General features: G+C 46.1%; 1 long non-coding RNA gene across 1 annotated transcript in view; it reads left to right on the top strand.

Moving 5' to 3' along the window:
* LOC129143489 (uncharacterized) overlaps positions 1-22776 on the top strand; it is a 76793-nt gene that overhangs the window by 20489 nt on the left and 33528 nt on the right. The window contains exons 2-3 of the long non-coding RNA XR_008546952.2: positions 17334-17428; positions 22531-22628. This is a non-coding gene — a long non-coding RNA (uncharacterized LOC129143489). The remainder of the gene's footprint in view (positions 1-17333; positions 17429-22530; positions 22629-22776) is intronic.

Here is a 22776-nt window from a genome sequence, read left to right as displayed (position 1 = left end):
TCAAGCGATTCTCCTGCTTCAGCCTCCTGAGTAGCTAGGATTACAGGTGCCCGCCACCACACTTGGCTAATTTTTATTTTTATATTTATTTTTAATAGAGACAGGGTTTCACCATGTTGGCCAGGATGGTCTTGAACTCCTGACCTCAGGTGATTCACCCTCCTTAGACTCCCAGAGTGTTGGGATTACAGGCATGAGCCACTGCACCTGACCAGAGGTGGATTTTATGTCTCACATTTTTGAGGAAGAGAATGGGTCTTTGTGGGAGAGATTATTTGCATATTCAAGGAGAAGCGCATGAAGTAGTTTTAATTGTTGTATGAATGTTAAATATAGGCTGGGAGCGGTGGCTCATGCCTGTAATCCTGGCACTTTAGGAGGCCAAGGCAGGTAGATCCCTTGAGCTCAGAAATTCAAGACCAGTCTGGGCAACATAGTGAGTGAACTGTAGTCTCAGCTACTCGGGAGGCTGAGGTAGGAGGATCGCCTGAGCCCGAGAAGTCAAGCTTTCAGTGAGCCATGATTGCACCACTGCCATGCACTCTAGCCTGGGCAACAGAGTGAGACTCTATCTGAAAAAATAAAGAAAAAAAAAGTTAAATGTAGGTAGAGTGACAAAACATGCTGGGTAACCAATAACTTGTGATGTTGCTCTCACCTGCCCTTCTGCACTCTGGTAGACATTTCAGAGAGTGATAAACTGTATTTTCTAGGCTTCCTTGCTAGCTGGCTTCTGTTTATATTCTGACGATGAAAGGCATTGGTGTGATACTGGAGGATGGAAGGAGGAATTAACTCTCTTCCTGCTTTTGGATTCTGGTGGCATCTTTGGCCAGCAGAGGTAATTGATGGTGATGGCCCTGGCTCCAGTGAAAATGGTAGTAAGGCAGTGGCTCACGCCTGTAATCCCAGCACTTTGGGAGGCTGAGGCGAGTGGATCACCTGAGGTCAGGAGTCTGAGACCAGCCTGGCCAACATGGCAAAACCCTATCTCTACTAAAAATACAAAAATTTGCCAGGCATGGTGGCACATGCCTGTAATCCCAGCTACTAGGGGGGCTGAGGCAGGAGGATTGCTTGAACCTGGGAGGTGGAGGTTGCAGTGAGCCGAGATTGTGCCACTGCACTCCAGCCTGGGCAACAGAGTGAGACTCTATCTCAAAAAAAAAAAAAAAAAAAAAGAAAATGATTGTAATGGATCTGAGAGGTGGCTGCAGGGACAGGAGCAATGACTTGGAAGTACAGATTCTTGGGTTCCTGTTTAAACAACTGGGATCCCACAGCTAACAGGATCCTTAGAGACAGAATCCTCAGAGATCCTGTCTCTGAGTTTTGGGTAAGGTTTTTGTTCCTCTGTCCCAAGGTGGTAATGGTTTCCTGAAGTTACTGATCTTTGAGTAATCTCATCTCCCCTCTTTTGATACTCCTTCCCTTTTAACACTCTTGTAGCCAGTTTCATTATTAATTTATTCTATTTGAAACACCTAGACTGATTTTCTTGATTAGATCCTGATTGATACAGTACCTAGTCATCTTTTTTTCTTTCTTCTTCTTTTTTTTTTTGGAGATGGAGTTTTGTTCTTGTTGCCCAGGCTGGAGTGTAGTGGCACGATCTTGGCTCACTGCAACCTCCGCCTCCCGAGTTCAAGCGATTCTCCTGCCTCAGCCTCCTGAGTAGCTGGGATTACAGGCATGCGCCACCATACTCAGCTAATTTTTGTATTTTTAATAGAGACGGGGTTTTGCCATGTTGGCCAGGCTGGTCTCGAACTCCTAACCTCAGGTGATCCAACTGCCTCAGCCTTCCAAAGTGCTGGGATTACAGGCTGAGCCACTTCGCCTGGCCCCCACCCTTTTCTTGATAAACTTGGAGGTCTTCAGTAACTCCATGGCCTTGGAGACCTTCTGTAACTCCATGGTGTGACACTCATAAGGGGCAAAGCCACACACCTCTCGGATCATGTCCTGCACAAACTTGGTGTGTTTGGTCAGGCACCTGCAGCGGCAGCTGTGCCTGGGATTGCTCACGTTCTTGGTCACCTTGCGGCCCTTGTTGAGGCCCATGGCCATAGGGTAGCGCAGAGCCACGGCTGCTGCTCTCCAAAGGCAGCCGTGGCGGAAGGCAGCTTTTTAAAAATAGTATTATTTCCAAAGCATTTTACCATGTCTTTAAAGGGGTTTATTAACATTGGTAATGGCTGCATTAATTCAGGTGGCAACTTTTAAACCACTGATATTACTGGTTTTACTTAATACTTTTACTTAATGGTGATGGCTGCACTTTGTTTTATAGCATCAGCTTTGCTGTGTTAAACAGAAGGTCTAGTGTTGCACTGAGTCCCTTGGGGAAAGTAGTCTAGAGAAATTGCAGGCTCGGTTCCAAAACCAACATTCCAAATAAAGAGGGTTTTCAGTGAAAATATCAGTTTACCTTGAATATTTTTCCAGTCATGTAAATAATCTTCATTTTCTTCCTAACATTAAATGTATTCATTTGTGATCTCTGAGCTACTTTCATTATAATACAAATTTGCTATATTTCAGGGATTTTCTTTTGGGGAGAGGGGACTTTTTTTTTTTTTTTTTTTGAGACGGAGTCTCATTCTGTCACCCAGGCTGAAGTGCAGTGGCACGATCTTGGCTCACTGCAGCCTCTGCCTCCTGGGTTCAAGCAATTCTCCTGCCTCAGCCTCCTGAGTAATTGGAATTACAGGTGCACGCCACCACACCAGGCTAATTTTTTGTATTTTAGTAGATACGGGGTTTCACCGGGTTGCCCAGGCTGGTCTCAAACTCCTGAGCTCAGGCAATCTGCCCGCCTTGGCCTCCCAAAGTGCTGGGATTACAGGCGTGAGCCAGCACACCTGGCGAGAGGGGACTATTGATCTAATCTTGAAATTTGAATGCTCTGTAGTACTCTATATTGCTATATGGCTGTGCTAAATGCCATCACAAATAGAATAAACAGTATATATAATTTGTTCATCTATTTCTTCAACAAGCATTTAGTGAGCCACCTTCTAGTATATGCAGTGGGAATCTGTTATATTCTGGAGTTTCAGAGCTGAATAAACATAGTATCTCTTGTCCAGGAACTTCCAGGCTTACCCCTGTTATGCTATATGATCACATTAGAAATAAATCAATGCAGGCCATTGCTGACACATTCCTGGAGGCCTGACTCATGCCCACTCACTCTTCTACCCTCCCTCTGCTTTGTTCAACTGTTGATAGAGTCCTGGGGACTCAATAGAACTATCACTGGCCAGTTTACCTGGATGAGAGTGTCTTCAAAAGCATTACCAACTTAGGACAAGACTGATTTCTTCCAGAATGCCCTAAATTCCCCCCTGCCCATTAACTGACTGCCGGGACAGATTCCTTGCAAACGTTGTGGCCAGTTGGGCCTGTCCTCCCTCACAATCCTCTAATCTTTGATTTAATGTTCAAAATATTAACATCCCCATAATCTATAATACCCTCTATTACCCTATGACCTCTTCTTTTATAGCCTCCTCTCCATTCTACTCTGTGTTGCCTCTTCCTGCTGCTTTGCTCCTCCAAAGATTCCCCCTGCACCTGCTGAAGGCTCATCCCATGCTAAGCAAACCCTTCTAGAATGTAAGCTCTTCATGGAAACTCTGTCTCTACCTCTACCTCTGTGCCTGACGGAAACCCAGACATCGTCTGAGATTCCCTCTGTAGCTCTCTCAAAAGGATGCCACTCCTTGTCTACTTCTCAAATACCTGGGATCAGGAAGTGGGTAAGGATTCCTCTTTGCTTTTCAGGGCTACTTCTGAACCATTTCTAGTATAAAGCCCCTTGGTCTTTCAACTCTGCTATGACCCAGATATACTCCTGTCTGTTCTTCCCTCTCCCCAATTCCTGGCTATTCCTCTCATTTGTTGAAGGTTTTCAGAAGTGGTATTATTAAGAACATGGGCTTTAGAGTCAGGTATGTCTGGGTTCCTGTGTCAGGTGTGCCACTTACTAGCTGTGCAATCTTCAGCAAATTATAGTATTTAATCTCTGAGCTAATTATAGAACTTAATCTCTGAACTTAAATTTTCTTAGATGTAAAATAAGATAATGGCAATCACCTTGGAGAGTGGTTACTGGCGTTCAACATTCATTCAACTAAAAGTAAGTGGAATAAAATAATTATACATTGATATATGTTCTGTGAAGGGTTTAGGATAGAGAATAAAGGGGGCACTCCACCATGAGGGAGGTTCAAAGGGGAGGTGCCATTTGAGCCGAGACCTGAAGGAAGAGAGGGAGGGTTAAATGAAATAAAGCACACGGAACCACTTGGCACAGCACGGGCCCATAGTGAACTCAGTGTTAGTGGAAATCATTTTCCTGGTAAGGGTGGTGGCAGAGGTGAATGGCTTTCAAAGCTGAAGTAATTGCAAGCTGAGTTGATCCTGGTCCAAGTGAAATAGTGGCATTAGTGCTTGGTGGTGGTAGTGGCAGCAGAAGCAGTAGTTTTTCTATCAGATCAGTTTTTCTCCTCTCCTCTCCTCTCCTCTCCTCTCCTCTCCTCTCCTCTCCTCTCCTCTCCTCTCTTCTCCCCTCTCCTCCCCTCCTCTCCCCTCCCCTCCCTTCTCCTCTCCTCCCCTCCCCTCCCCATTCCTCTCCCCTCCCCTCCCCTCCCTTCTCCTCTCCTCCCCTCCCCTCCCCATTCCTCTCCTCCCCTCTCCTCCCCTCGTTTCGTTTCATTTCATTTCCTTCCCCTTCCCTTCCCTTTCCTTTCCTTTCCTTTCCGAGACAGAGTCTTGCTCAGTTGCTTGGGTTGGAGTGCAGTGGTGCGATCTTGGCTCACTGCAACCTCTGCCTCCTGGGTTGAAGTGATTCTTGTGTCGCAGCCTCCTGAGTAGTTGAGACTACAGGTGTGTGCCACCATGCCCAGCTAATTCTTTTGTATTTTTAGTAGAGACAACTATTTTCCATGTTGCCCATGCTGGTCTCAAGCTCTTTTTTTTTTTTTTTTTTTTTTTGAGATGGAGTATAATCTCAGCTCACTGCAACCTCTGCCTCCGGAGTTCAAGCAATTCTCCTGCCTCAGCCTCCCAAGTAGCTGGGATCACACACCACCATGCCCGGCTAATTTTTTGTATTTTCAGTAGACACGGGGTTTCACCATGTTGGCCAAGCTGGTCTTGAACCCCTGATCTCAAGTGATCTGCCTGCCTTAGCCTCCCAAAGTGCTGGGATTACAAGCATGAGCCATCATGTCCAGCCGATAATAATTACATTTCAAAGGGTGGCAGCATTAAACCCATCTATCATCTTGAATTGTCTCAAGACAAAGACTTTTAAATTATGTGAGAAGAGGACTGGTAGAATACAGAGGTAAAAGTAAGGTCTTCAGACTTAAAAGCTCTATCTAAATAAGATCTTTTGATGTGGGTCATTCATGAAACTAAAGCAAACAGATGAAGCCTACTAAGATCTTGAAGGTTTGGATTGTCAAAGAGCCTGCCCCATTCAGCCGTGTCATTCAGCACAGCCCGTGACTGTTCGGCCCCAAGGCAGTTGATGGTGCCTGATCTACATGGGCAGGAGAGGTCTGCTAAAGCTCTTCAGCCTCTAGGAATGGCCTTCCCCACAGTGCCCTCCCCAGATGCAGCCATGGGGAATAGCAAGCAAGGAGAATCCTTCCAGAGAACAAAACTAAGGGCTGTAGATTGACCAGCCAAGGAACTCTACTGCAGGGATAGCGAGTCCCCACTACTCCTGCCCTGCAGGACTGTACAAGTGCGATGGACCAGAGACAGCTGAGTGTTTGCCATGTTCTTTTTTTCCCAAAGGGAGTTTTTATTGCACTTATCCTGTTGGGGAGAGATAAACTGTCTTTAAGCTTACAGATCTCTAGTCATGAGAAGCCACATCCTGACCCTAATCCTCTAGAGATCCTGGACTTTGAGCTGGATTTAGTAACTGGATGTAACTTTATTGCTGTATCCCTTGGGGAGGGCCAAATGCATTTCCTTTTTCTTTCTTCTTTCTTTTTTTTTTTTTTTTTGAGACGGAGTCTTGCTCTGTCTCCCAGGATGGAGTGCAGTGGTGCGATCTCAGGTCACTACAACCTCCACCTCCCGGTTCAGGTGATTCTCCTGCCTCAGCCTCCTGAGTAGCTGAGATTACAGGCATGCGGCACCATGCCTGGCTAATTTTTGTATTTTTAGTAGAAACGGGGTTTCACCACGTTGGCCAGGCTGGTCTTGAGCTCCTGACCTCCAGTGATCCACCCACCTCGGCCTTCCAAAGTGCTGGGATTACAGGTGTGAGCCACTGTGCCTGGCCTCCAAATGCATTTTCTTCATGGGAAGACGATGTGTTTGAATGTTGCCAGTCAAAGGGAGGACCATGACAGCAACTGCTTATTTCCTATCTCAAATCTACTGTCTCTCTGTTTCTTTTTGTTTTTGTTTTTTCTGAGACAGAGTCATGCTCTGTTGCCCAGGTTGGAGTGCAATGGCACGATCTCGGCTCCCTGCAATCTCTGCCTTTATTTCTTTTTAATAGAGAGCCCTGGAGGCCGGGTGCGGTGGCTCACATCTCCCTGAGTAGCTGGGACTACAGGTGTCTGCCACCATGCCTGGCTAATTTTTATATTTTTAGTAGAGATGGGCTTTTGCCATGTTGGCCAGGCTTGTCTTGAACTTCTGACCTCAGGTGATCTGTCCGCCGCAGCCTCCCAAAGTACTGGGATTACAGGCGTGAGTCACTGCGCCCGGCCCTAAAAAGTTATGTTTGCGTCCTAACCCCCAGTATCACACAATGTGATTGTATTTGGAAATAGGATTGTTGCAGACATAATTAGTTAAGATGAAGTCATTGCTACAGTCTGAATAGTCACCTTCTCACCATGCATATGTTGAGAGCCTGATGGCCAAGGTGATGGTATTAGGAGGTAGGGGGCCTTTGGGAGGTGATTGGATCATGAGGGTGGAGCCCTCAAGAATGGGATTAGTGTCCTCATGAAATAGACCCCTTCCAACACGTGAGGACACAGTGAGAAGGCTCTGTGAGAAATTAGACTTTCATCAGACACTAAATCTGCTGGCACCTTGATCTTTTTTTTTTTTTTTTCTCTTTTGAGACAGGGTCTTGTTCTGTTGCCTAGGCTGGGGTGCAGTGGCGCAATCTTGGCTCACTGCCACCTCTGCCTCCCCGGTTCAAGTGAATCTCTTGCCTCAGCCACCCGAGTAGCTGGGACTATAGGTGTGCACCACCACACCCGGCTAATTTTTGTATTTTTAGTACAGACACTCTCACCATGTTGGCCAGGCTGGTCTCAAACTCCTGACCTCAAGTGATCTGCCCACCTTGGCCTCCCAAAGTACTGGGATTACAGGTGTGAGCCACCATGCCCAGCCCTGCCACCTTGACCTTGAACTTCTCAGACTCCAGAACTGTGAGAAAAAATTTCTGTTGTTTATAAGCCACCCAGTCTGTGGCATTTTGTTACGGTAGCCCCAATAATCTAAGACAGTAATAATGGAGTAGGGTGGGTCATTAATCCAATGATTGTTGTCCTTATCAAAAGACAACTTGAAGACACAGACAGAGAATGCCCCATGTGATGGCCCAGGCAGAAAGTGGCATGAGATGGCTAAGAAGAGGGGAGGAAGGATTCCACCTGGAGTCTCGAGGGGGCGGAGGCCCTCTGACACTTTGATTTTGGCTGTCTAGCCTCTAGAACTGTGAGAGAATACATTTCTGCTGTTTTCAGCCCCCTAGTGTGTGGCACTTTGTTCCTGAAGCCCTAGTGCATCCTCTCCTCCATCCACTCTCCACCCCAGGTCACCAGGCTCTGATTTTGCCGCAAGAGCCTCTAAACTGGTCTCTGAGCTTCCAGTGGAGTTTCCTTTCCATTTATGCTCCATACAACAGCCTGGATGAGTTTTCTAAAGCTCAAATTACTCACCTGTTCACACACCTTTCAGTGGCTTCCCAGGACGCTAGAGATAAATTCTGAATTCCCTTACCTGATACAAAAGGCCCTATGTGCCTTCCCAGCATCAACTTGTACCAGACTTTTTTTGTTGCTCTCAATGATTGCAACTCCCCCAATACTCCTACTGTCCGACCTCTGGGCTTTTTTTTTTAAAATGAGATGGAGCCTGGCTCTGTCGCCTAGGCTGGAGTGCAGTGGCGTGATCTCGGCTCACTGCAACCTCTGACTTCAGGGTTCAAGAGATTCTTCTGCCTCAGCTTCCCGAGTAGCTAGGACCACAGGTGCCCGCCACCACACTCAGCTAATTTTTGTATTTTTATTAGAGACGGGGTTTCACCATGTTGGCCAGGCTGGTCTCGAATTTCTGGACTCAAGTGATCTGCCCGCCTCGGCCTCCCAAGGTGCTGGGAATACAGGCATGAGCCATCACACCTGGCTGGACCTCTGGGCTTTAATTCCCATTCGATGTCCCTTCTCCCAAGAAGCCTCCTCCTAACAGTTAGTGCCCCTGCTATATGCTCTCTTCAAGCCCAGTTCTTACCCCATCAGAACACAGATTCCATTTATTATGATGCACACTTGCCTGTCTATCTGCCTCCTGAATCTGTAAATTCCTCAAGGGCAGGGCAGTGTTTTCTTTAGCACTGAAACATTAGTGACCAACAGTGACTGTCCCATTTCAGGTGGTCAATTCATTGGATTTAGGGGAACAGACGGCTGACTCCTCTTACTATCTTTTTCTCCATGAGTTTCATATTTTGAAAGATTTTAGGCATTAAACACAGTTTATTAATTAAGTTAACCTCTGTGGACTTACGAGAGGATTAATGCATGGTTTTCTTTTTTCTTTTTAAAATATCGAAAACAGCTTGAAGAACCTCCGACCTGTTTTCTTTTTTGGGAAATAACTTATCACCCGGTGATCCTGGGTTTTGAATGTAGCCAATTCCCCTAGGTAAAGAAACTGAGGCCGAGAGAGGTGAAATGACTTGTCTAAGGTTTACAGTGTGTTAATAATGACACCAGGCTAAAACTCAAGTTTCCTGACTTCAAATCCAGGATTCTTTCTGCTGTTTTATAATAGACAGGGCTTCAGGAGACCTGGTATAGCCAGTTATGTGCTGGTAAATGTTTAACAACTGGCTCCATAGGAGGGAAAAAAAAGATCTTGATTTATAGCATTTGTCGATTTCTGTGGTGTAAATAACTCTACCTTGTCTAATTTCAAGCTACCTGAAGTAACTCAACATAAGGGTTGATTCAAGCAGACTCCAGCACACTGCTTAGATATAGCCCTTGATTTTAGACTTTGCAGGTTTCTGTTCTGGAGAAACTTCCATACCCTCTTTATTTTTTTTAAAAATTTTTAAAATTAATTTTTATTTATATTAATTTTATTTTTATTAAATAAAATTTATATTTTATTATATATATAATTTATATGTTATTTTATTTATATTATAGTAATTTTATTTATATTAAATTTATAAGGCATTATTCCTTAATCTTTTTATATGTTCTAGGAGAGTTTAAGCTACCTTAAATTCATATATCCTCTTTCTTAAAAATTTGTAGTGCTTGGAGACTCCCATCCCCCAGATACTGGCTGTTGCCAGAACATGCGAAACTCTTGCAGTCAGATGATGCAAAAGGCTATAAATAAAAATAAAGGATCCCAAAGGAATGACCTGCTGAAAATATGACAAGATGGAAAACTCATATAAGTAGAGAGTGCTGTTCATGGTCATGTGTTAGAACCAAAAGCCAGCGATGAACTCTGGAAAGATGAGTTAATGGAATACGAGTCCCTGAAGCATTTAGGCTGGGAGGAAGTGCCACCTCCTCTCCGTAGCTTTTCTGATTTATCTCGGGAAGAAACAATTCCTCCTTCCTTCGTAGATCCCAAATACTTACACCTCAGTTGCTTTTTGTATTTTTAGAATTGCATTGCATCTAGAATGTATTTTACAGAATACATCCAAACTCCTTAGTTTGGCAGAGAGGCCTTTTATTAAATGAATTTTCAAAGAGGTGGGTGGGACAACAGGAAGAACACAAGCTGCGGAGCTTGATTGATTCTGGGTTCAACTCCTGCTGCACTGCTTACTGCTGTGAGACTTCAGGCCAGTTTCCTAACCTAGGCCTCAGTTTCTTCATTCCTTTTTTCTTTTTTTTTTTCGAGACAGAGTCTTGCTCTGTCGCCCAGGCTGGAGTGCAGTGGCACAATCTTGGCTTACTGCAACCTCTGTCTCCCAGGTTCAAGCAATTCTCCTGCCTCAGCCTCCCAAGTAGCTGGGATTACAGGCGCCTGCCACCACGCCTGGCTAATTTTTTTGTATTTTTACTAGAGATGGGGTTTCACCATGTTGGCCGGGCTGGTTTTGAACTCCTGACCTCAAGTGATCCACCCGCTTCGGCCTCCCAAAGTGCTAGGATTACAGGTGTGAGCTACCGCACCTGTCCAGTTTCTTCATTCTTAAATACCTTCCTTATAAGGTTGACACAGACGGAAATGACAGAAGACATGTCAGATGCCTAATACACCACCTGTTATGTGTTAAGGATGCAAGAAATGATCTGTTCTCTCCGTTTACAGGTGAAACATTTCCTGCTTGTTCAAATCTTTATATTTTTGGAGATGTGTTTTCCTATTAATGAGTTAGTTTATTTACACAGACTCCTAACAAATATTTAGAGCAAAATTCTCTGTGGACTGAATCTCTGATTCTGCTGTCTTTAATGTCTTGTGGTTTTATTTGTGTGTTTTTTTTGAGACAGGGTCTTGCTCTGTCGCCCAGGCTGCAGTGCAATGGTGCCATCGTGGCTCACTGCAACCTCTGCCTCCTGGGTTCAAGTGATTCTCCTGCCTCAGCCTTCCGGGGAGCTGGGATTTCAGGTGCCCACCACCATGCCTGGCTAATTTTTGTATTTTTAGTAGAAATGGGGTTTCATCATGTTGGCCAGGCTGGTCTCGAACTCCTGACCTCAAGTGATCCGCCTGCCTCAGCCTCCCAAAGTGCTGGGATTACAGGTGTGAGCCACCGCACCCAGCTTAATGTCTAGTGGTTTTGCAGGACTAGGACACAGATAAATTCTTGGGCTCAGGGGTCAGGTATACCCCTTCCCAGGCAGAAAGTAAGATACCATGAAAATTGTTCTTAAATGTGATCTAAGTACTACAGGAAGGTGAGGAGGGGACCTCACCAAATGCAGGATGTAACCAGAAGTGACACTGGTACCCCTGCTAAGGACTGGGCACTAATGCCATAGCATCTCCTTCAACCCTCACATTAACCCTGTGGTGGTAGAATGACTCCTATTTTGCTAATGACAAAACTAATGTTCACAGAAGTCCATGCATTTACTCAACAATCTTCCTTGTGCACCTACTACATGCCAGGTATTTTCTAGGTGCTGGAGGTAGAGCATGGGCAAAAGGGACAAAAATCCCTGTCCCTGTGGAAGTGACATTAACAAGGCAATAAATAAGTTAAGGAAGTAAAATATAGAGCATGTCAGGTGGTGCTAAGAGCATGGAGAAAAATAAAGAAGAGTAGGAGCGTGGGGGATGCGTGAGGCTGCAATTTGATTTCTTTCTGGTTTTTTCTTTTTTTTTTGAGACAAGAGTCTTGCTCTGTCACCCAGGCTGGAGTGCAGTGGCACGATCTCGGCTCACTGCAACCTTAACCTCCCAGGTTCAAGCAATTCTCCTGCTCAGCTTCCCAAGTAGCTAGGATTACAGGCATGCACCACCATGCTCGGCTAACTTTTGTACTTTTAGTAGAGACGGGGTTTCACCATGTTGGTCAGGCTGGTCTTGAACTCCTGACCTCAAGCAATCCACCCGCCTTGGCCTCCCAAAGTGCTGGGATTACAGGCGTGAGCCACTGTGCCCAGCCTGCAATTTGATTTAAAGTGACTAGGGCGGCTGGGCAAGGTGGCTCATGCCTGTAATCCCAGCACTTTGGGAGGCCAAGGCAGGTGGATCATCTGAGGTCAGGAGTTCAAAATCAGCCTGGCCAACATGGTGAAACTCCACCTCTACTAAAAATACAAAATTAGCTGGGCGTGGTGGCACATGCCTGTAATCCTAGCTACTTGGGAGGCTGAGGCAGGAGAATCGCTTGAACCTTGGAGGTGGAGGTTGCAGTGAGCCGAGATTGTGCCATTGCACTCCAGCCTGGGCGACAGAGCAAGACTCCATCTCAAGAAAAATAAATGAATAAATAGAATAAATACATAAATAAATAAAGTAACCAGGAAATGTCTCATGGAGATGACCTTGGAACAAAGACATGGAGAAGGCAAGGGAGGTGGCCACGAGTATAACTCGTTCAGAAACTGACCTGGGGTTCCCAGGAATTGACAGGGCGGGTACTGGAATCTCTGTCTGGCTCTAAGGCCAGTGCTCTCCTTTCAACAAGGCTCTTTTTCAAGAAGCAGTGTCGCTGTCGTCCAAGCAGGCTGTGTGCGTGTGATTCTGTGTGCGCGCACATATGTGCTATTTAGGAATGTGTTATATTTCCATGGGTAGACCCTGTGGGGACCCAAGCTTCCCTACTGACATCTTCCAGAGGCTGAGGCCTCACATTGTTGGTTTTCATGGAAACTTGGCAACTTTCTAGTTATCCCGCCCTGAGCCCTGCACCACATTCCAATGGCTTTATTTGTGTGCCTTGGAGCTGTGCCAGGGCTGGGCCTGGGACAGGTTGCCATGGCGACCTCCCCACTCTTTCCAGATAAGAATTTCTCAAGGATGTTGACGTTGGGCCTGAAATAGTTCTACCCTGCTCTCAGCCCGTAGGAGGATGAACTTTGGCATGGAGAACTGAGTTAGGAAACCTACTCATTCCCTCAGTCTTTCAATTTGTGTACACTGAATCCTGGGTAAGAAAGACTTCTGGGGAGGGTACTCCAGGGCCCCCCAGCTTTAGGATTGAGGATGGCTTTGCTTAGGTACTAGGAGAGCTTCTTTCAGTTTTTCCATTCCAGTTGTTATATTCAGTGCTTGCCCTTGAGAGCCCTGCTAACATAAGATATTTTTTTTTCTTTTTTTTTCGAGATGGAGTCTCGCTCTTGTCATCCAGGCCGGAGTTCAGTGGTGCGATCTCAGCTCACTGCAACCTCTGCCTCCGAGGTTCAAGTGATTCTCCTTCCTCACCTCCCGAGTAGTTGGGATTACAGGTGCCCGCCACCATGCCCAGCTCATTTTTGTATTTTTTTAGTAGAGATGGGGTTTCACCATGATAGCCAGGCTGGTCTCGAACTCCTGACCTCAAGTGATCTGCCCGCCTCAGCACCCCAAAGTGCTGGGATTATAGGTGTGAGCCACTGTGTCCAGCTTTTTTTTTTTTTTTTGAGATGAAGTCTTGTTGTGTGGCCCAGGCTGGAGTGCAGTGGTACAATCTTGGCTCGCTGCAACCTCTGCCTCCTGGGTTCAAGCAGTTCTTGTGTCTCAGCCTCCCTTGTGGCTGGGATGATAGGCATGTGCCACCACGCCCGGCTAATTTTTGTATTTTTAATAGAGACGGGGTTTCACCATGTTGCCGAGGCTGGTCTTGAACTCCTGGACTCAAACAATCCTCCTGCCTTGGCCTCCCAAACTGTTGGGATTACAGGTGTGAGCCACTGCACCTGGCCTGAAAGAACAACTGTCACTGGGAATTTGCTTTCAGAAAGAAAAAATGTCAGTGTTCATGCCTGTAACTCAAAATAATTCTTAAGCCAAAATAGCATATTTTGGGGTGGCGTATTCTGCCGCCCTTCACTTCTTTTTCCCAGTAAATATTATTTTGAGTGAATAAAGTGACTCATCCAAAAATTCTTTTTTTTTTGATGACTTGTCCAAATTCACTGCATCAGTTATCTATTTCTGTATAACAAAACACTCTTGGATTTAGTGGCTTATGACAACACTGTCTTATTTGTTTATGATTCTGTGGGTCAGCTATTTGAGGTGGGATGGATGGTTCTTCTCCTGGTCTTGGCCGAGACCACTTGCAACTGCAGTTGGCTGGGGGTTTGGCTGGGAGCTGGTTGATCTGGGGCCTCATCCAGGGTATGTTTTTGCTCTTTGTGGTCTTACGTCCAACAGGCTAGTGTCCTGGGCTTCTTTCTGAGAAAGTGAGGCTGAGGGCCTCTTCAGGGGCAGATCCTGAAGCAGTTCTAGGGGTCTTCTCTAAAGAAAATAAAAGCCATTAATATGAAATTAGGTCCAGGGCCTTGGAAGAGGCCGGTGCAAGTAAAGGGCCCAAAGCTTGAGCTGCAGGAGCCTCCCAGAACATCCGCCTTTGGTCTTCTCTGCTCTTGGATCCTCAGTGAGACTTGATGGGGTCTGACATCATTCTTACCCTTGAGAATGGGCCAGGGAACTAGCATGACATGGAACAGGGCCTCTTCTCAGTGACACACCTAAGAGCCCTCTCCCTCCTCCCCAACTTGCCCCTCTCCTCTCAATCTTGAAGCTGCTATTGCTGTACTTCATCACGCTGAATTTATTGAGACACAGACTTTTATCAGGCTTTAGATTTTATTTTATTTTATTTTTTGTTGAGATGGATCCTCACTCTGTCACCCAGGCTGGAGTCCATCTCGGCTTACTGCAACCTCCACCTCCCGGGTTCAAGCAATTCTCCCACCTCAGCCTCCCGAGTAGCTGGAATTTCAGGCGAGTGACACCACATCTGGTTAATTTTTGTATTTTTAGTAGAGATGGGGTTTCACAATGTTGGCCAGGATGGTCTGGAATTCCTGACCTCAGGTGATCCGCCCGCCTTGGCCTCCCAAAGTGCTGGGATTACAGGCATGAGCCACTGGACCCCGCCAGATTTTATTTTATTTTATGAGTCAGGATCTCACTGTGTCGCCCAGGTTGGAGTGCAGTGGCGCGATCATGGCTCATGCAGCCTCAAACTCTCCATCTCAAGTGATCCTCTAACTTCAGCCTCCTAAATAGCTAGGACTGTAGGTACTCCACAAATGCCTGGTGAATTTTTGTTTATCTTTTGTAGAAACAGAGTCTCACTATATTGCCCGGGCTGTTCTCAAAACTCCTGGATTTAAGTGATCCTCTCCTTGGCTTCCCAAAGCTCTGGGATTACAGATGTGAGCCACTGCACCCCGCCCAGGCTTTAGATTTAAAAATTCAACTCCTGCCCCTATTTCCCCCCACAAATATGCTCTCTGGCGTAAATTTCAAAGGTCTATTTGAAACTCAAAAGCTAAGAATGGACTCTTTGTTCTGCTGTATCCCCCATCACTTCCTGAGGGAATGAGCTTCAAATGTCCTACCTGCTTCCCAAATGGGCGGAAAGATTCAGGAACAAAGCCCACATTAGATAACAGTATAAAATAGCTTCCGGCTGCATGGTTAGAACTGTTTATTTACACAGGTTTAGGAGCACCAGGTGAAAAATGTGAGCTTTGCCCTCACTTGGGGCTCAAATTTACCTGGGCATGTTTGGTGGGGGATGGAACCACACCGTAGGTGCAATTGTGTTCCAGAGAGAGAGGCAACAATGGAGAAGAAGGAATACACCATGCTAGGCTCAGACGTGGGGCCTTGGGTGGGATGTAGGCAGTGGCTCTTTGCACGGGGTGTGGCTATAACTGGGACCTCCAGGTGGTGGCTCATGGTTGCACTGGGGAAGGAAACTAATCTAGGCATAAAAGTTGATGAAGCTGTAGCACCAGGAGTCCAAGCTGTGAAGGAAGTTGAGTCCTTCCTCCACCAGCAGCAGACTGTGAGCTGCAGAGTCAAATATGTAAGTAGCAATTATTGGTGAGGCTGTTGGCAGCTCATGGACAAGAACAGAGGTTGTTGGCAGGCAGGCAAATAGCAAGGGCAAGGTCAGTGGCCCTGGTTGGGTTCTGGGTCTGGTGTGATGGTAGTGAGAACTGCAAGAACTCTTTTCACCTAATGACTCCAAACTCCTGTGCTAAGAGATTTGACCAGCCCTAGCATGGCTTCTAGCAGCCTAAGGTGGCATCTCTGGGACCATCCAGCCCCCTTTTAAGTTCCTGTCTGTAAAATCTCCGGGCTGTCAAAAGAATTATCTGTTTGTTGCAGCCAGCACCTAACATAGACCCCTGACCTCCCTTTTGCAAAGCATTCATGAAAAGGGTTTCCTATTGAGACTCCTTCCTCTGCCCCTTTGAGATGTGTGTCTATCTCCTACAACTTACCTTTCTCAAAGACCTGAAAGCCATTCCTTTGAAATGTGATTATCAGGAGGGCCTCTGTCTCCCAGTCTCTGTGGGAGGACAGAATCCCAACCTTGTTGATCACCAGCTAGCAGACACAGCTGGCCGACTGCATTTTCACTTGATCATTTTTCCCTTTAGTCCCTGCTTGCCTCCACCCACTCCCACTCCCACTCCCATTCTCCCTTTAAAATGCTGTCACCTCTGGGTAAACCAGAAGAGATCTCAGCTCCTTTCCCTACTGCCCCTCATTACTGCATATAATCTGTTTTCACTGCTTTAACTAGTGTCTGGCTTGTTTTTCTTTGACAGTTGCTCAGGGGTTAGAAATGGCCCTCCTGGGCAACTCAAAGCTGCAGCCTGCATGAGGGGTGAATCAGAGGAGAACTGGTATCCAATCAGGTGATGGTGACAGGGTGGAGCGGTGACCTATGAGCAGGAGTGGTCTGGCCAGCATTGAGGATATATTAGGGACCACAACTGGGGCACATGGTGGTTTTTGTCCAAGAGAGACAGCCAAGTGTACAGCCTGAAGCAAATTGATGTGGGCAGAGAGCATGGGAGTCACCTCCCCGAGTAGTCCTGCAGACATACAAGGGGGGCAGGAGACCCAGAAAGGAGGCATCCTGCTCATTTGGCATCCTGCTCTTTTTTTTTTCTTTTTTTGAGATAGAGTTTCACCTTGTAGCCCAGGCTGGAGTGCAATGGTGTGATCTCAGCTCACTGCAACCTCAGCCTCCTGGGTTCAAGTGATTCTCCTGCCTCAGCCTCCCAAGTAGCTGGGCTCATAGACATGCGCCACCACACCTGCTTAATTTTGTGTTTTTAGTAGTGATGGGGTTTCACCATGTTGGTCAGGCTGGTCTTGAATTCCTGACCTCAGGTGATCTGCCCGCCTCGGCCTCCCAAAGTGCTGGGATTACAGGCATGAGCCACCACGCCTGGCCTCATCCTGCCCTTTTACATGTCAGCTGTTGAGTCCACAGTCTTTCTGTCAATCAGAACTTATTTGTGTACATAAACCACAGATAAAACTCTCTGTGTACTATCGTGGCAATGCTTGGAGATCCCTGTTCACCCAAGAATCTCTTTATAGGGACCATTTATCACAGTCATTATCATTGACCATGTGAATGAGATAATTATTTTGTCTTCTTCCTGCAGGATGGAAAGTTTCCTTTTGAGAGGAGAAAAAAATGGTGAAAAGAAAATTCTAGCAAATAAAAAATGATTTGCAAGGCTTCTCCTGTACTTGCTAAGTAAGTAAGGGGGCTCTTTGGATGACCTCAGACTTTTGGGAAATTGAGAAAGCATATTCCACAGCAGCAGTCCCATGTGGGGGTAGGAGTGGGGTGGCAGAGGGGCAGGGAAGAGAGCTAGAAATGGGGCACGAGGCTGAGGACCCAGGACAGAAAAACTCTGCACCTGCCCCTTTAGTGACCAAGAGTGAATTTCAAACCTAGATTTTGAGTGACAGTAAATTTATATAAATATTTTGAGGCCGGGCGCGGAGGCTCACGCCTGTAATCCCAGCACTTTGGGAGGCCGAGGTGGGTGGATCATGAGGTCAGGAAATGGAGACCATCCTGGCTAACACGGTGAAACCCCGTCTCTACTAAAAAATAGAAAAATTAGCTGGGTGTGTTGGTGGGCACCTGTAGTCCCAGCTACTTGGGAGGCTGAGGCAGGAGAATGGTGTGAACCTGGGAGGCAGAGCTTGCAGTGAGCCAAGATCGTGCCACTGCACTCCAGCCTGGGCGACAGAGCGAGACTCTGTCTCAAAAAAAAAAATTTGAAACAAGGTCTTTGCTTTGTTGCCCAGGCTGAAGTGCAGTGGCATGATCACAACTCACTGTAGCTTTGACCTCCTGCGCTCATGCAATACACCTACTTCAGCCTCCCAAGTAGCTGGGACTGCAGGCTCCCCCCACCATACTCGCTTAATTTAAAAAAATTTTTTTGTTGAGATAGGGTCTTGCTATGTTGCCCAGGCTGGTCTGAAACTTGTAGACTCAAGTGACCCTCCTACCTCGGCCTCCCAAAGTGCTGAGATTATAGGTGTCAGCCACTGTGTCTGGACAACAGTCAATTTTTATATGTGGACTTAAAGTTTGCTATATTATTTGAAGTCAATTATGTTTCCTTCTATAACTTTGGGTTGAGGTCAAGCATTGTTGCTCCAGATTTTTTTCCAGATAAGTGGAGTGGGGTACATGCTAAAAGAATTGGGGTTCCCCAGAAGCAAATGATACTTACCTGACACAAAGGCTTTAGCTAGATCTGTTTAGCCACCTCCAACCTTTCTTTGAAAGTAAACTTTTTTATTTTTAGATTTCTTCTTTTTACAGACACCAGTGTTACTTGCCATTTTTTAAAAAGTTAAATTTTTTTTTTTTTTTTTTTTTTTTTTAGCACAGATGAGGTCTTACTACGTTGCCCAGGCTAGTCTTGAACTAATGGGCTCAAGTGATCCACCTGCCTTGGCCTCCCATATTTTTAGATTTTAAAATACTTTTAGGATTTAGGCTGGGCGTGGTAGCTCACACCTATAATTCCAGCACTTTGGGAGGCCGAGGAGGGCAGATCACCTGACGTCAGGAGTTCAAGACCAGCCTGGCCAACGTGGTGAAACCCCGTCTCTACTAAAAATATAAAAATTAGCCGGCCATGGTGGTGGGCACCTGTAATCCCAGCTACTTGGGAGGCTGAGGCAGGAGAATCACTTGAACCCGGGAGACGGAGGTTGCAGTGAGCCGAGATCACGCCACTGTACTCCAGCCTGGGCACTAGAGTGAGACCCTGTGTAAAAAAAAAAAAAAGATTAAGTGAAAGAAGCAAGATACAAGAGAGCAATACTGAGTGATTCCTTTCATATGAAGTGTGAGGACAGGTAGAAACTAATTTGTGGTTGTGAAAATTAGAACAATGGTTGCCTCTGAAGGGGATTGACTGGTGTGTGGCATGGAGGAAACGTTTGGGTTGATTAAAATGGCCTAAATCTTGTTGAGGATATTGGTTTCACTGTTGCATATGTTTGTCAAAACTCATCAAACTGTACACTCAAGTCCTGTGCATTTTTCTGTATGTAAATTATACTTCAACCTTAATTTTAAAAGAAGCAGTGAGCCCCCAAATTTTAGATGATGAACTGGTTTGGATTGCTCCCTCCTTTCCTGAAAGTCAACCGGGGAGAAACTGTAGAAGCCAGAGGGAAGCAGATTCCAGAACCAACAGAAAATCAAAATGAGGGCATCCTTCTTCTGTTTGCCTCTACTTCCTCTCTGATTGAAGCTGTCTTTTCTTTCTTCCTTTTTCTTTTTAGAGACAGAATCTTACTCTGTTGCTCAGGCTACAGTGCAGCGGCACAGACACAGTTCACGGCAGCCTCAACCTCCTGGGCTTCAGCAATCCTTTTTGCCTCAACCTCCTGAGTAGCTGGGATTACAGGTGTGCACCGCCATACCTGGCTATTTTTTTTTTTTTTTGGAGACAGAGTCTCGCTGTCACCCAGGGTGGAGTGAAGTGGCGCGATCTAGGCTCACTTCCATCTCCCGGGTTCAAGCGATTCTCACACCTCAGCCTCCTGAGTAGCTGGGACTACAGGCTTGTGCCACCATGTCTGGCTACATTTTTGTATTTTTAGTAGAGACAGGGTTTCACCATATTGTCCAGGCTGGTCTTGAACTCCTGAGCTCTGGCAATCTGCCCACCTCGGCCTCCCAAAGTGCTAGGATTACAGGCATGAGCCACCGCGCTATTAAAAAAAAAAACCATTTTTTAAATTTTTTTATTTGTAAAGACAAGGTCTCTCTATGTTGCCCAGGCTAGTCTCGAACTCCTGGGCTCAAGCGATCCTCTCACCTTGACCTCCCAAAGTGCTGGGACTATATAGGTGTGAGTCAATTCACTCAGCCAGATTGAGGCTGTCTTAAACCTGTGTCTGGGAGGTAGGTAGTTGTGCCTGGGGTAGAGGGCTGTGGTGGGGATGGTGGACGGTCTGGAAGAAAGTGTTTCTGTTTCTTTGTTTTGAGACGGAGTCTTGTTCTGTTTCCCAGGCTGGAGTGCAGTGGAGTGATCTCGGCTCACTGCAACCTTCGCATCCCAGGTTCAAGCTATTCTCTTGCCTCGGCCTGCTGAGTAGCTGAGATTACAGGCGCCCGCCACTATGCCTGGCTAATTTTTTTCTGTTTTTAGTAGAGACGGGGTTTCACCATGTTGGCCAGGCTGGTCTCGAACACCTGACCTTGTGATTCGCCTGCCTCAGCCTCCCAAAGTGCTGGGATTACAGGCATGAGCCACCGCGCCCAGCTAGTTTTTAAAAATGTATTGACATATTTAGATTTTTTGGATATATTTGGAAAACTGCCTGTTTGACCAGGACCTGTTTGGTTTGGTTTGGTTCTGCCTTGCCTTTTGCTGGAGTTCTTTTAGGACAAACCTTCACTTTCTTCAGGATCAAGTATTTGTGGGGTGACTGACATTGGCAATACAAAAGCTCTGCAAGGGTGAAGCAAGCAGGAACATCTGTCACTCTTCCTTCTTCTCCAACCCCCAGGCTGTGGGATCAATGTAGCGAGACTACCTGATCTCAGGGTCTCTTCTTTCTAAGAGGTCGAGGTGGAACCTTAGGCAGTGGAGCTGCTCGGAGGAGTGGCAGGCAAAGGGAAGCAGCCCCAGTTCCTGGGGTGACCTGGGGTGAAGGGGGGCTTTTGGTTCTGGGGCTCATATCCCTCTGTCTCCTTGAATTCATGAGGGCTGATCTAAATTCAGGCCTAAACTTTGACTCTTCCTCACTACTTATTTCCAGACAAATAAGCTGATAGAGGTCCAATTTGATTCTGATTATTTAGCCATAAACTGATTCTTTTTCCATTTTATCATTCTGTTTTCCTTCTTCTTTTCCTGTGCTACATGCTTTATCTTTTTGTCCATTTATTTATTTATTTATTTGAGATGGAGTCTTGCTCTGTCACCCAGGCTGGAGGGCAGTGGTGCTATCTCGGTTCGCTGCAACCTCCGCCTCCCTGGTTCAAGCAATTCCCCTGCCTCAGCCTCTCGAGTAGCTGGGATTACAGTCGCATGCCAACAGGTCCGGCTAATTTTTTTTGCATTTTTAGTAGAGATGGGGTTTCACCATGTTGGCCAGACTAGTCTCAAACTCTTGACTTCAGGCAGTCCCCCTGCCTCGGCCTCCCAAAGTACTGGGATTACAGGCGTGAGTTACGGTGCCCGGCCTTTTTTTGTCCTTTAAAACTGTTCCTGGCCGGGTACAGTAGCTCATGCCTATAATCCCAGTGCTTTGCGAAGCTGAAGCCAGAGGATCATTTGAGGCCAGGAGTTCAAGACCAGCTTGGGCAACACAGTGAGACTCTGTCTCTACAAAATTAATAATAAAATTAGCCGGGCGTGATGGTACCCACTTATAGCTTCTTCAGGAGGCTGAGGTGGGAGGATTGCTTGAGCCTAGGAGTTCAAGGGTGCAGTGAGCCATGATTGTGCCACTGCACTCCAGGCTGGGTGACAGAGTGAGATCCCCATCTGTTCCCACTGTGGCAATCTCCTCCACAAAGTAAATATTATTTCTATGTTTGTTTCTTATACAATTGTTTGCATGTTCAGAATTCTCCCTGGCTTTATTCTTCTTTGGCTACTGTGGGGTTGATAATATGTGAAACATTACTTGGACACAAGAACAGCAACATTGTTGAATTGTATGTAGTTCACAAAGACCATTCATTATAGCTAATGCCATCTGTTGGTGGAGGGAAGAGTTGACATTCTTTTTTTCTGTGACTGTAGACATTGAAATGTAAGGGGAGAAGCTTGTCTATACATATTATTCAGAGGCTTTAAAAATAATTCACTGTATATAGTAGATACTTTTCCTTGTAAATATATAAATAGATCTATTTTATTTATTTATTTTTTGAGATGGAGTCTCGCTCTGTCACCCAGGCTGGAGTGCAATGGCTCGATCTCAGCTCACTGCAACCTCCGCCTCCCAGGTTCAAGTGATTCTCCCTGCCTCAGCCTCCAGAATAGCTGGGATTACAGGTGTGCGCCACCACACTTGGCTAATTTTCGTACTTTTAGTAGAGACGGGGTTTTGCCATGTTGGCCAGGCTGGTCTTGAATTCCTGACCTCAGGTGATCCCCCTGCCTTGGCCTCCCAAAGTGCTGGGATTACAGGCATGAGCCACCGCTCACGGCCTAGATCTATTTTATTTTAAAATATCTTTGTACCGTTCCATAGTATGGGTGTACCATAATTTATTCAACTATTCCCCAATTGATGGGCATTTAGGTTGTTCCTATATTTTATTTTATTTTTTTGAAATGGAGTTTTGCTCTTGTTGCCCAGGCTGGAGTGCAATGGAGTGATCTCAGCTCACTGCAACCTCTGCCTCCTGAGTTCAAGCGATTCTCCTGCATCAGCCTCCCGAGTATCTGGGATTACAGGTATGCGCCACCAGTCCCGGCTACTTTTTGTATTTTTAGTATAGATGGGGTTTCACCATGTTGGTCAGGCTGGTCTCAAACTCTTGACCTCAGGTGATCCACCTGCCTCAGCCTCCCAAAGTGCTGGGATTACAGATGTGAGCCACCA

This window comes from Pan troglodytes, chromosome 1 (genome assembly GCF_028858775.2).
Source record: "Pan troglodytes isolate AG18354 chromosome 1, NHGRI_mPanTro3-v2.0_pri, whole genome shotgun sequence".
NCBI lineage: Eukaryota > Metazoa > Chordata > Mammalia > Primates > Hominidae > Pan > Pan troglodytes.
Note: the sequence above shows the minus strand (reverse complement) of the source record. Positions and strands in the feature narration are given on the sequence as shown.